The sequence below is a fragment of the Hakea prostrata genome, chromosome 1 (genome assembly GCF_041222555.1).
Source record: "Hakea prostrata isolate BN-2017 chromosome 1, UWA_Hpros_2, whole genome shotgun sequence".
Taxonomy (NCBI): Eukaryota; Viridiplantae; Streptophyta; class Magnoliopsida; order Proteales; family Proteaceae; genus Hakea; species Hakea prostrata.
Window position 1 is genome coordinate 49,839,827 of NC_142600.1, and position 15,029 is coordinate 49,854,855.

At 42.3% G+C, this 15,029-nt stretch overlaps 1 non-coding gene across 1 annotated transcript; it reads right to left on the reverse strand.

Moving 5' to 3' along the window:
* Positions 1-1,932: 1,932 nt before the first annotated feature.
* On the reverse strand, positions 1,933-2,117 carry LOC149029097 (small nucleolar RNA U3). Its single transcript, XR_016171386.1, has one exon. It is a non-coding gene; the product is annotated as a small nucleolar RNA U3 (small nucleolar RNA).
* Between the last annotated feature and the right edge of the window lie 12,912 nt (positions 2,118-15,029).

Consider the following 15,029-nt stretch of genomic DNA (forward strand, 5'->3'; position numbering starts at 1 on the left):
GCCTGGTTACGAACCAAGCCAACCTTCAGTAGAAGATCGAACGATTCCCACAACATTGGCTGATTATAGCTGGGTCACAAAAGAAGTAAAGGTCACCAATGATGTAAAAGCAATATTCAATTTTTTTGAGTACAGGGGAGCTTTTACATGTAGTGGGGGCAGGGGATACTATGACATATACCAAAGTTGAGATCTTGTACCTATCAGAGTAGAGGATTGTGCTTCCCTCACATTCTTTTTACCACATATTTAGGAGATGTCGTATAAATGTTGTCAGTGCTCAGAGATGGGATTTTCTCTTTTCTTAAATGAGTGGATCAGATATGTAAGAGGTAGCACAATCCTCTACTTGTGGGGTTAGAGAATTTGAACTCTGTGAAAACAAGAGACAGTTGAAGGGATGATCTCTTTGCTTAGAAGTGTTGGTCATTGCCAATTGAGCAATTTTTATATGAGAATTTGAATTTTTAATGAAAAGAACCAAAAAGGTTGTTCTCCTAATTAACATATAGAATTAGGGTGGTTTTAATTTTGGATCCCAAAGTTATCCAAGTTATTATGGATTAGAAAATGACATTTCACATTTATTTATCTTGTACTCAAAAAAAGACCAACTAAGGATAACACTTAATGATAAAATAATTTTCTATAGTTAAGATTATTTATATGACCGAAATACCCTTTCTCCTATTCAACTCATCCTTACTCTTGTACTGTGATCAGTGAACTCCGCAGGTACAGAAGGGGTTGGGAAAGAAAGAATGTAAAGAAAACAAAAATTAGTAATGCATACATTAGACAAGAAATACTACAAAAGTTGCATCCTATTAACTAGAGGTGTCAATTTATAGCCCGAACCGAACCTTAATGTGCCGTAATTGGGCTGAGGGTCGTGGAGCCCGCACCAATCCAAATCCGAACCGCAACCCGTTTTACAACCCGTTTTGTAATTTTACATTAAATAGTATTTGAATCATTATATTACCATTAGGTAGTTGGTATAGACAATTAAAAAAAATTAAACATGAATTCAAAGATCAAATAGTTATCTACTTAATATCTAGGTTCTTGATTTCTATAGAATGGGTGGATTTTTTTTAATGGAAATTGACCAATAGCAACTTTGATTTCCATATAATTTTCGCTTTTGTTGTAAGATGCTCAATTGTTTTTTTTTTGTTCTTTTTCTTACACACCATAAACCGTTAGTCAACCCGAATCTAAACCGTTAGCCTAAACCGTTAGTTAACCCGAACCCAAACCACACCAAACCGAAACCGGCCCAAAACCGTTATTTTGCTAATGGGCCGTATTTGGGCTAGGTGTTTTTCAGCCCCAAACTGTACCGTTGACACCCTACTATTAACCAACCATTAATGGAATATCAAACAAGATATTATGCCAATTGCTAGTTGATCTCTAATGGTCTAAGGCTCTTTTTGGTATCAATTCTCATTCTCTATTATGCCTATTTAAAAGAAATAAGTAAAAGAATTCATTATTGGTCAAGAATGAAAAATGGTTTGGTGAATTTTGTCGAAAATAAATTATGGAATAAAAAAAAAATTTGGCGTCAAAATTAAAAAATTGTTAGAAAATAATAGTGAGCAAGTGATAAAAGAAGGAAAAAGTATGGGTTTTATAAAAAAAAACGTCTATTGACTATTTTATCCTCATCTTAACTATAAAATTTTAAGAAACTTGTGCATAAATGAAGATAATGAAATTTTCACCAATATTCCAGACAAAAAGTTTATTATGGATTTTGGAAGTTTTTATATTATTTTAAATAAAAATAAAACTCATAATAAATGCCAAACAACTTAAAATAATAAAAAAATAAGTGAACAAAAAAAAGCAGCTCTACCTCCTCCCGATTTGGGGGAAACAGAACTAGAAATAGGAAAAAAAATTAAAAAAAATTTGGGTGGAGTCTGTCAAACAGCCGTACGACCACCCAAGTTGGGAACCAATCATGGGAATCATCCTCGAAGGCCTGGTAGGATTCTGAGTAGAATCCATCAAAGCTGTTAATCACGCTCTGGTCACATGGCTATGCCTCATCAACCAGACTTGGATAAAGAGGTATGAGCCTGATATGGAGAAATTATGATCAGACCGGGTTCATACCTGGTTCGACCCTTGACCCCGGTCGAGACAGAGGGAACCGACTCGCTCCCGAGCAAACCGGATCCAGAAGATGGCTTGCTGAGGAAGAAAACTTATTCAGCTACAAGCACACCCTAATTCAACTAATGAATTAGGTTAATTACCCTAATGATGGCAGATTCAAATTGACGGCTGCGGCTAATCATTATCAAAGGGATAATCATCGCATAACCTAAAGGTTATCTCAGGAGTCCCCTACTAGTCCAAAGTAGTAGAAGTCTATCGCTCAACGGATCTAACTGTTAAGATCCAACGACTACCCGAAGAAGGCTCAAGTGCATCCAACGAAGGAGATTCGAAGGTACACTCTATATAAACCTCACTACCATACGAGGTGAAGAGGACACAGTCTGAGACTCAGACTCAGATTCAGATACATACTGATAGACGTAAACTATCAGAGGCTTACGATCTAGATCACCTTTCCCAATTCTTTATTCCTTAGCTCTGTGCTTCTAGCAGAGCCGTTTGTGATTAAGTTCATTAACTGACTTAGCCTTCGGAGGTGGACTCCCGACCCCCGCGGTCGGGCCACATCTGACGCTTTTGTTTTTGCAGGTCATCACGAGGAGATCTAAGGGCTGAGCAGATTTTGGACGCATCATTTGGCGCCGTCTGTGGGAAACTACTTGTAAAGCCATGGTGACTAGATCGGGCAGCAGCCGCCGCACACACGCGATTCCGGTGTTCAGATCCCTGGAGTGAATAATCCAGATGTTCCCCAGGGAAGCCAAAATCCTATCGAAGTAGATGGTGGTCAGGGAGGACGTAATCCTCTTGATACATTCCAAGATCAATTGAATCAAGTAAAGATTCAACTCTTGGAGGTGAGCCAAGCACTCCGCATGCTCACCAGACGAGTGGTGTTACCACAAGAACCTGACCATCGCGATCTAGGGAGGCGCGTTACCGCGTGATCAAAGATTGGCTGAAGATCGGAATATCGGTCAGAACTTTCGTGAAGGTGACCGAGGACCTAGGAGAATTGACGATCAACCTAGGCAAGACGATCGGTTTGACAGACCGCAGGAAAGTACAACCGATTCAAATACAAGGTTGGACACAGGGGTGAGAACTCACTCACCAACTGTCAGAAGAACCGGTCTCGATGATCGAGCAGTTCGCGACGAGCGGAATGTTCGGGAAGGACGGGCTGTTCGTGATGATCGAATAGCACGTGATGATCGTGTTAATCGAGGTCGTGATCATATCGCTGAAGATCACCCGACCAAGATTGGTCAGGAATTGGCCAACATCAATCAGAAGTTAGGGTAGTTGGCTAAAGGAAGGATGACTGAGGATATTTACTCAGTCATTCGGAAGACCCCCTTTTCCGAGCCAGTTACGGGATATCAGTTTCCCCATAACTTTCGTTTGCCTACCTTTTCTACATTCAATGGCTCTGGAGATCCAACGGCCCACATTGGCTATTATCAGCAGACCATGCCAGTATCAGGTAATTCTGATGAAATTTTATGCAGGGTTTTTGGTTCATCTTTAACCGGAGCAGCACAAAAGGGGTTTTCGAACCTCCCCTCTGGAAGGATCGTAAACTTTGATTATTGGCGCGCAAATTCATAGGGCGATTCCAGAGTGGAATACAGGTCAAGAAAACGGAAGAAACCTTGTTTACTGTCATACAAGGAAGAAGCGGATCGATCAAAGAATTTCTGAAAAGATTCAACAAAGTAACGATGGAGATAGAAAATTTGGATGAGCAAGTAGCCAAAACTGCTCTATTCACTGGACTCACTAACCGGAAACTCCTGGAGTTATTACTATAGGATATGTCTGCAACTTATGCTGAGTTGGTACAGAGATGCCAGAAGCAGGCCGAAGTCATGGAGATACTAGATGCGCGCCAAGGAGATAACAAAGTCTCCAATAAGGAATGTAAGGCTCCCCGAGCGAAGCGAAGCCAAAGAAAAATGTCCGTGATTGGGTTGGAAAATCTCAGGCTTGGCACCAGAGGTCTCCCGGTAAAAGTGAATATACTCCATTGAATGTTCCTCGGGCTGATATTCTAAATATCATCAAAAGGAAAAATATTTTGAAGTGGCCACCTAAAATTCTTTTGAAACCTGGGGAGTAGCAGGATCGAGAAAAATATTGCCGATTCCACAAGGACTATGGTCATTATACGAATGACTGTCGTCATCTGAAAGCAGATATTGAGAGATTAATATCTCAGGGACACTTGTCCAATTTTGTTAGCAGAAGGAGGGAGGAGCCACGTGAGCCACGCGCGGCTGCCCCTAAAAGGGACCGTTCGGTTAGTTCAGAACGATCAAGGGAGGCTCCGAAGTCTAAAAAAGGCAAGGAGGTGACTGAAGCTACTCGGTCACCTATCCTTACCATTTTCGGAGGACCAGAGCCCGAATCACTCCGCAGTTTGAAGACAAAATCCAAATTTGTCGGAACCGGAGAGACGCAGAAGCGAAAGAAGCTGAATGGTGAAGATTCTATCACCTTTGGCGAGGAAGATGAAAGAGGCGTTTGTTTACCTCATGATGACGCCATAGTCATCAAGGTAGAGATTGCACGTCGGGAAGTGCATAGAGTTTTGGTTGATACAGGTCTGCAGCTGACCTGATTTCTTATGAAGTGTATCAAAAACTGAAGGTGGATGAGGACTTGATGGAGCCTTCATCCACGCATCTATATGGTTTTGCAGGGTTGTCTGCGGTGGCGGAAGGATCTGTCCAGTTGGACTTATCTATTGGAAGTTTTCCTAAGGAAACAACCGTCCGAATCAATTTTTTGGTGGTTCGGGAGCTGCCAGCTTACAATGTTATCCTCGGGCAACCATCTTTATCCAAGATAGGTGCTATTGTTTCGACAAAACACCTGAAGATAAAATTCCCGACTGATATGGGAATTGGTCAAGTTTCCTCTGACCAGAGGATCTCTCGGCAATGTTACGTTGCCTATTTAAAGGACAAGGAGGGCCCGAGGAAGGTGACTGCCTTACCTATAGAAGTTTGAGACGATCGGGAAGAAGCAGAGATGCAAAGGCCCGAACCAATGGAGAAGCTGGAGCAAATCCAACTGTGTACCGAAGATAAGAAGAAGATTACTTATATCGGGTCTGAACAGTTGAAGAATTTCAAAGATGAGTTGAAGTTATTTCTTCAACAGAATAAAGACGTATTTGCATGGTCTGCTGAAGACATGCCAGGAATCGATCGGGCTGTCGCAGAGCATAAACTCTGGATAGATCCGAAGGTGAAACCAGTGATACAGAAAGGAGAAATTTCTCCATTGAAAAGTATGAAGCCGTTCGGGGCGAGGTTAAAAAACTGAAGAATTCTGGTTTCATAGAACCAATTGAATGCCCAACCTGGTTAGCTAATGTGGTAATGGTAAAAAAGGCGAATGGGAAGTGGAGAATGTGTACAGATTACACAGATCTCAACAAAGCTTGCCCTAAAGATTGCTATCCGTTGCCTCGGATTGACCTCTTGATAGATGCGATTGTAGGATATGAAACTCTAAGTTTCATGGATGCCTACTCAGGGTATAATCATATCCTTATGAATAAGGAAGATGAGAAGTTTACGGCTTTCATGACTGATCGTGAAAGCTACTACTATAAAGTCATGCCATTTGGCCTGAAGAACGCAGGAGCTACATATCAGAGGGCCATCAACAAGATTTTTAAAGATCTGATAGGAAGGAATGTTGAAGCTTATGTTGACGACATGCTAGTGAAGAGCTTTACAAAAGCAAATCATATTGCAGATTTGACTGAGGTATTCTCAGTCCTGCAAAAATATCAAATGAAGCTGAATCCAGAAAAGTGCGCCTTTGGAGTTTCCTCGGGCAAATTTTTGGGCTTCATGGTGTCACAGAGAGGTATTGAGGCTAATCCTGCCAAAATACAGGCTCTAATTGATATGGAGGCTCCCAAAACTGTTCGTGATGTGCAATGTTTAACAGGGAGAGTTGCCGCTTTGAATCGATTCATCTCCAAGTCTGGAGAAAAGTGTTTGCCATTCTTCAAGGCACTCAAAGATTTGAGGGGCAACAAGGAGGCAAAGTGGACCGAAGAATGCCAGAAAGCTTTCGAGGAGTTAAAAGAAGCACTTGGACAACCGCCGATTTTGTCCCGACCAGAGAAGGGGGAAATATTACAGCTATATCTAGCAACGTCCCTTTCAGCGGTCAGTGCAGTACTTGTTCGTGAGAAAGATAAAAAACAGTGGCCGATTTATTATGTGAGCCACGTATTGCTAGATGCGGAGACACGATATTCGCAGATTGAGAAGCAGGCTCTGGCTCTCATGATAGCCGCTAGGAAGCTAAGGCCATACTTTCAGGCTCATCCAATTGAGGTATTTACAACTTTACTCTCAGTAAAGTTCTTAATAAACCTGATTTATCTGGAAGGATGGTGTCCTGGTCAGTTGAACTCAGCGAGTTCCAAGTGAGCTTTAAGCCCAGAACGACAATCAAGGCTCAGGCGCCAGCCGATTTTGTAGTAGAAACTACTGCACCAGTGGAGTCTACCATTGAGGATCCCATTATACCAACCACTTGGGAGGTATATGTGGATGGTTCGAGTAATAAAAATGGAGCAGGAGCTAGAATTCTATTGAAAAGTCCAACAGGCTTTATTATTCGATATGCTTTGAGATTTGCATTTGAAGCAAGTAATAACGAAGCAGAATATGAGGCTCTGATAGCTGGACTTCGGTTGTCAAAAGCATTATCTATCGCAAATGTTACTATTTATAGTGACTCTCAACTTATAGTCAACCAAGTTCAGGGGGAGTACGATATTAAGGAACCACACTTGCAGAAATATCAAGAGATAGTGCAGGCATTTCAAAACCAATTTCGAAATTTGAAGATATCTCAGATTTCGAGGAATGAAAATTCAGTGGCAGATGAGCTATCCCGACTAGCCAATGCCAAAGAAAAGAATCTAGACCCTTCGGTCTATATTGAAGAGATAACATTTCCAAGTTATCATGAGAAAGAAATTTCTTATATTGAAGCAGAGCGTTGCTGGATGGATCCGATAATTAAGTATCTAAGAGATGACAAATTACCTGAGGATCCGAAAGAGGCAAGGTTGATCAAGATACGATCGGCGAGATTTGTCATTCAAAATGGGAGACTATACAAAAGATCTTATTCTGGACCCCTTATGAGATGTATAGGCCCCGAAGGAGCAAAGTCAGCTTTGGCTGAGGTTCATGAAGGAATTTGTGGGGCTCACATGGGTGGACGAGCCCTGGCCCACAAAATTCTAAGACTTGGATTATATTGGCCTAAGATCCAAGAGGCTGCTATGGAGTATGTTCGTCGATGTGGCAACTGTCAAATTCATGCTACAGTATCAAAGTGCCCGGCGGAAACCATGACTTCAATTCTAGATCCCATTCCCTTTGCGATGTGGGGAATTGATATCATGGGCAAATTCACCAAGGCGTCAGGAGGACGGGAATATCTGATAGTAGCAATTGATTACTTCACGAAATGGGTTGAAGCCAAGTGCACTGGCAGCAATTACTGAGAAAAAAGTGGAGAAATTTGTGCTTGAGTCAATCATATATCGCTTTGGGATTCCAAAGATTATCGTCACTGACCATGTTACTCAGTTCGACTGTCCGCAATTTGAGCAATTTTGCGGAATATATATGATCGAGCATCGTATATCCTCAGTGGCATACCCCCAGAGCAATGGACAAGTAGAGGTTACTAACCGAACGCTACTGGAAGGAATAAAGAGAAGACTCGAAGCTGATAAGGCTTCTTGGGTCGAAGAACTTCATAACGTACTGTGGGCCTATAGAACTATGGTTCGAACACCCACAGGAGAAACTCCATTCAGATTAGCATATGGATTCGAAGCATTGGCACCGGTGGGGATAATGGCGGGGACATTACGGGATCGAGAGTTCGAGGAAAAAGAAAACGAGCAAGGACTGCTTGATAGTCTTGATCTGTTGGATGAAGTTCGGGCAAAGGCAATAGCACGAACTCAACATTATCAAAGAAGGATAGCGTCTCATTATAATACTCGAGTGAAGAATCGTCGGTACTTAGCCGGAGATTTGGTGTTGAGAAACACCTTAGCTTCCGACCCACGTCACCAAAGAAAATTGGACCCTTCCTGGGAAGGACCTTATATGGTTGTAAGACCAGTTGGTTCAGGAGCCTACAGGCTGAAGAACATCAATACCCAGAAAGAGTTGGATCGTTTGTGGAATGCCAGGCATCTCAAAAAGTTTTATCCTTGATGATGATTTCAATTTTGTTCGTGATGTAAACATTTTCAACTCAATCAATGCAATTTTTGGCTTTCAACAAATTATCTTTTGATTGGGGGGCATCATACACCACATTCAAGAACAAGATCCAACGGCATTGGATGAAAATCCGTGTGGGTCCTTCAACACTTATGGAATTTTTTCGGAATCTCTTAAGTCGAGGCATCGGATGAAAATCCGAGTGAGTTCCTTCTGCAAGGCGTTGGTTTGAAACCCAAGTAAGTTCCTTCAAGACTTATTGAATTTTCGAATTATCCTTAAGTAAAGGCATCGGTTTAAAACCCGAGTGAGTTCCTTCTCAGACTTATTGTATTTCTCCGGAAATCCTTAAGTAAAGGCATCGGATTAAAACCCGAGTGAGTTCCTTCTCAGACTTATTGTATTTCTCCGGAAATCCTTAAGTAAAGGCATCGGTTTAAAACCTGAGTGAGTTCCCTCTCAGACTTATTGTATTTCTCCGGAAATCCTTAAGTAAAGGCATCGGTTTAAAACCCAAGTGAGTTCCTTCTCAGACTTATTGTATTTCTCCGGAAATCTTTAAGTAAAGGCATTGTTCTAAACAACTAAGACCTAGTACAACAGCGACTCAAGTGGCTAGCAAAGTCCAAGATGAAGTTAATTTCTTATTTCTTCAAAAGACCAGAAGAGGCCGGTCTCAACATCAAACATAAGATTACAAGAGCTGGATACAATCTTCGGTCCAAAAAGAAAGTCATCATCGATGATCATTAAGAAGTCATACAAGATCGGCACAACTTTGCTAGAACAAACACATGAGTCAACCATTGGTATGGATTCAAGGAAAAGAAGAGGAGAAATGAGGATTACAAAAAACATTTCAGTATGTATAAAATCCTCCGCAATTTCATACTCTTTGTCCAGCTTGTCCAGGAGAAGTATGGTCTTCGACCAAACTTGCATTCAAGGCGAGGTTGTCATAATTGAATCCTTCCAAGGGAGAATAAACAGGAGAGTCTTCCAGATAATGCATAATATCTGGATCAGAAGGCGGAGGATCAATCTTATTTTTGGTCCAGTCAGGAGGAGGAAGGCCCAGTTTGGTAAATACTTCAGGATGGCAAACAGCATTGTAGGGAGTCGTATCAAAATGAGGATCCTTCCCTAATATTGATTCCCATACTTCGTTCTCACCATCCCGGTATGCCTGCAAGTTATAAGCATTCAGCATATCAACAAAGGGCTTACTGTGTAAATACTTGAATCAGTTGGAAGGGATTCGAGCAAAGGAACGACAGCTTGCCTTTGGGGTAACGTTTCAGATCCTTTGGCTTCTGACTTTCCAACTCCTCGCTCTAGGTGTCGAATCTTCTCCCTGGCATCATCCAAGTCTGACTGAAGACGATCGATCACCGAATTCTTTTCTCCTGCAACCTCCTAAGCTAGTTTCCTAAGGCGAGCAATCTCATCATCTTTAGCTTCAGAGATTTCCCGAAGCCTAGAAACTTCATTGCTCAACCTATTGAGCCTAGAGGCTGCTTCCACTTTATTGTGGAAGTTACCAGTAAGACTCCTGCAAACAACTTCCGAGTTAAAAAGGAGCAGAAGAGTAATATTCAGAATCAAAAGATAATGAAAAAAGACTTACATCACCAGTGACTTCATAAAGACTTCATCTGGAAGTTTGGAAAGAACTGCGCTCTTAGAAGTCATTCGAGCAGCAGTGCACCATTCCAACGCTCTGTCAAACTCGTTTGACACTAATTAGGGTGAAGGATGAGAAGGATGAGCTACATCAAGAGAAGGATGAGCTGCATCACTTGTCACCCGACGGCGCTTCCTGGTGACAAAATCCTCCAACTCCAGAGGAGAGGAGGAGGATGCCAAACAAGCACTAGAATTGGAAATAGGAGTAGCACCTGCTGGGACCACACCTTCATCAGATGCCAACATAGTTGCCTCAGATGCCCTAAGAGTCTCCTTCGGGGGTGCACCAACGGTCTCTGCAGCAGGGGCGTCAGCAGCGCCATCAACAACGGAGTGATCAAGATCTTCCTGGGAAAGACGAGCGATCACTTCGGGCAAAAGAGGCACAGGGACGGCATCAATAGAAACTGTGGGAATTTGACTTGAAGATTCACCAATAGCAGTCGCCTTACGCTTGGAGGATTCACTAGCTGAACCCACCTCACTGGCCCCAACCACCGCCGACGGAACGATTTTCTTACAAGATTTCGCTCTGATAAAGTTCGGGTTGATCTTGGGAGCCACTATATAAACAAAAAAACCGTATCAGTACAGATATCCAACAACAATGGCAACAAGGGAAAACCCTAGTTCTCTGTCAAAAGCCTAAACACAATTAACTAAACCCCAAGTATTACTACTGTGCAGTTTACTCAGGGGGAAAGGGGGAAAGAGATGAGTAATAAAAAAACTCACTTGTTCAGAAGTTGATTGAGTTATTGTTGGAGTACGAGGAATACGGAAGCAAGAGGACGGAATGTCGCTTTAGCAAATCTAACTTGCAGATAGTAGGATAGATGGAGAGTACCCACGAAGGCTTTAAATAGCCTTAGGTATTAAGACGACGGTTGAGAGCTAAGGACAACCAATGGCCCAGATTGAAATGACGCTTCGAAATCCGCAGAAAGCAAGATCAACGGTCGGAGGGATGCCACATGGAAACATGTGGAGGCGAGCACCCGATGCAGGGATACCTCCAATTGTCGCACCGCCATTGTAATAATGGATGTATTTCCGATTCATTGGAAACAATGAATGGTATACCAGAGCAATGAAACGTTTGGACTTTGCAGATACGATAAGGGAAACGTGTGGACTTTGCAGTAAATGAAGTAGTGGGGAAGATTAATGCATCTTTCCAAAACGCATCTTCATAATATCTCTACAAGATTATTATTCGTCGAAGAATGTGAAGTTAAGTGATAAGTTTTATCATTTATATTTTGATATTCAAGACAAGATCTTAGCAGGAGACAGGGAAATGGAAAGGCCAACATGAAAAAGAAGTGTCTATTCATTAGCAAGGAGGTCAATCTTTATTAAAAAAAAAAAAAAAAAAAAAGATAACTCCCTAAGCCTCTTTTTCATTGTTGCCCGAGGAGACCTGGTCGGGAGGACTTTTCTCAGGATCCTGAGAAGAGCATTCCTCAAGAATAACATTGTCAAAGTCCTCTTTAGCAGCAGCTTGTGACTCGGCTTGTGACTTCTCCTCTGGAAGTGCCGGCTCGTCAGCCAGATATGCCTCATATTGTGGGTTAGCTGGAAAAGGATCATTTTCTTCTCGAGCCCAGTCTGGGAGATCCATGCCTAATTTCCCGAAGACCTCTTTATGGCACACCTCACGAAGGGGAGCAGTATCGAAGGAAGGGATTGATGCGAGAATTCGCTCCCAAACGTCATTCTGCCCAAGCGATAAGCTTGGATGTTGTAGGCACCTAGCAGCTCCGAGAAAGGTACGCTGTTCAGGTACTTCCGAACACACTCCTTCCGAAGCTCTGGCTTGATGTGCTCGGGCTCGCTAGGGACCGCCCACTTCAGATATCTCTTGTTCTCCGCACATTGAAATTCAAGCCTGTCACCGAACAACGTGGCAGCTTCTTTTTGCTTTTTGGCCTCGCGCTTGGCAGCAACAGCACGAGCCTTCGAAGCATCAAGGGCCTCCTTGAGGGAGATCACTTCTTCCTCATGCTTTCTTTGCAGCTCCTCAGCAGTTGCAGTCAACCGGTCTATCTCAGAATTGGCTTTGGCCAAATTCTCTTCATAGGTTTGCAACAAGGAGCTATTGCGGCCAACCCGGCTCAATGCTTCCATGTGTTGATAGAAGCTCAACACAACATTCCTGGGAAAGCGGAAATTATCAGAAGAAATCATAAGAAATTATGAAAAAATAAGTAAGCAAGAAAACCGGTACCTTGTGGATTGACTAACAAGGGCAACGTCATCCAGGGTTTCAAATTCCTGGTGATCAGAAGGAACAAGACTGAGGGAGCTCCACTCTGCTGCTTTCTCAGGGTCCCGAGTCACCCTGTCGGTCAACTTCAGGGTCCACTGAGGGGTGAAGACCTCCTCACAATCCGCAGAATTTTTGGACTTTTTGTGGGAGGAAGCGTCAACTGTATCATGCCTCCTTTTGGTTCGGGCGGAGGAGGAGACATTAGACCTCTCCACCATTGGCTTCTTCCCTTTACCCGAAGCATCAGCCATGGGCCTGATATTCCTGATACCCCTATAAGAGGGGTCGGGAGAGGGAACAAAAGCCTCTTGATCAATGGTCAAGGCTCTAGGCAATCGTTGCTCGGCTGTCGCAACGGCCCTAGCGGCCTTCACTAGCAGGTTCTCGGGGTTCATTCTTGGAGGCACTGCAAAGAAGAGCAAAAGTCAGAATTGAAGACGTATTACTTCAGTAAAATTAAAAGATGATGGTTAGAAGCTCACAATGAGCCAAGCCCCAGTACCGAAGAATGGAGTTATACTCCACCTCAAGTCCATGTATCTCTTGATACCATGGAATGGATTTGATCTTCCTGACGGCCGCCTCGTCTTCTTTGGATAAGGGAAGGCCTCGGTTATTATCGGAAGAAGAAGTACACTGCCTCTAGGCGGTCGGGAAGTTAAGATCCGATGGAGGCGCTCGACAGAAAAAGTATCGTTCGCGCCATCTTTTGTGGTTAGAAGGGCAAGTTCCTTTGGCAAGGATGCTGCCCCTCCAATCAAGTTTAGCCTTAGTGCGTTTGGACAGAAAAACCCATCCGGGAGGATGGGAGATAGAAAGAACATGAAAATGTACAAAGAGAGAAAGAGATGGCGTAATGCCAAGTTCAAAACACAAACCCATGAAGCCGACGATGAGACGCCAGCTATTGGGAAGGAGCATTTTGGGACAAATGTTCCAATGATTCAGAACTGCGGAGAACAAAGGATTAAAAAAGGGAAAGCGAACCCCGCTTTCCAGTGCATCTATGTACAGAGAAAATTCACCCGAAAGGGTTGAATCAACCCTCTTATCAGAATGGGGAGCCCTAACCTGATAAGAGGAAGGAAAATCAAAATCTTGGATGGCTGAAAGAAGGGTTTCCTCCTTGTAAATGGAGGGAACAGAGCCAGGTCCGCCATTGGACCTGGAAGTTTGAGGCTGCCTAGAAGACTCGGCAGTTACCCTAGAAGTCTTGGAAGATCCAGACTCAGGGAGGACAGATGGAGTTTCAGTTTTTCTCTCTAAACCTTTTTGAGAAACTTCAGCAAACTCACGCCAGAGGATAGTTAGGGTTTTGTTATCACTATCCGATTGTTCGGAAGGAGGAGAAGCAAAAGTGTGAAATCCCTCGGATTTCTACCCTTTTAACCCATGGTTTAAGACCGAGAACCTGGGCCTTGATTCGGCAACAATTGTGGACCATTCAAGTCAAGCCCGAAGGATTGGAAATTGAACCAATGTTGGCAGATGACCCTTATAATGACTCAAAAACTCTCCTAGAATTTAAGTGAAGAGAGAAGATTAGTCTCAATAGTGTAAAAAGGGTAATTTTAGAATATCTTTAGATCAGTGATGGAGAATTTGATTGATGCAAATAAGGTATCAAATCGAAGATCGTTGAAAGACCTTTCCAACGAGTCAAAAATCATCAAAATCGGAGTTCGTTTGGGGGTCCAAACATGGACCAGAAGTTTGGGCCATTTGGGTGACCAACCCCCACCCTATTTTCTGTTTAGGGGCAAAATTGGAAATTCAGATTTTTAAACCCTATTTATGTTTTATCTCATCCGTAAACACATTTTTGGAGGCTAGAAAGAGGCGGAGGCTTTGGGAAGAGGAGAAAGGAAGGAGAAGAGTATTTCTCATCCAATCAAAGGTGTTCTGCAACTTGAATCATTGCGGGAATTTTATGAAAGGTTAGTTTTCTTTAATCCTTCTCTCATACATGGTTTTGGGAGCAATTTCTCTTCTTTCCTTTTGAGAGATCTTAAAGGAATGCATGTTTGGTATATTGGATGATCCTCTTTTCTAATATTAAGGTTCCCCTTGAGTTTGGGAGTAATGGTTTATTCTCTTGCAAAAGATTTTAGAATTTGACTCTCTAGGTTACCCACGGGTGATTTATGAAAGCCAATTTGGGGCATTTTGATTTTGGTCAAATTGGATAAAATTGAAGGTACCTATAAGATCCTTTTGTTGTCAATTAGCTTTTCCCAAAATTTCGTTTCGTTTAGACTTCGAATTGGTGGCAAATTAGTGACCATTCACTAGTGACCCTTTTTAACCTAGTTTTCAGATTTGGGTTTTTGTGGGAAGATTTTAGGATATCCTTTGAAACTCAAATTGGCTCTAATTTGTGATAATTATTTCTTTTGCATAAATAGGTTAATATATCCTTAATCACTAATTTGTGGGAGTGGATTCTTGGATTTGGAGGAAGAACAAAGTAAAAGGTGAGGAATATACTTAACTTTATATTACATGTGTAATGATGTTAGTTACTTTTCATCATTGATATCTTGTATTGCTTTAGTATTATCTTGTGGTTATTTTATGTCTTGTGTTAAATATGAATTGCTATAATTTATGTTTATTATTACTTCTGATGTTGCTCCTTGCTTTGA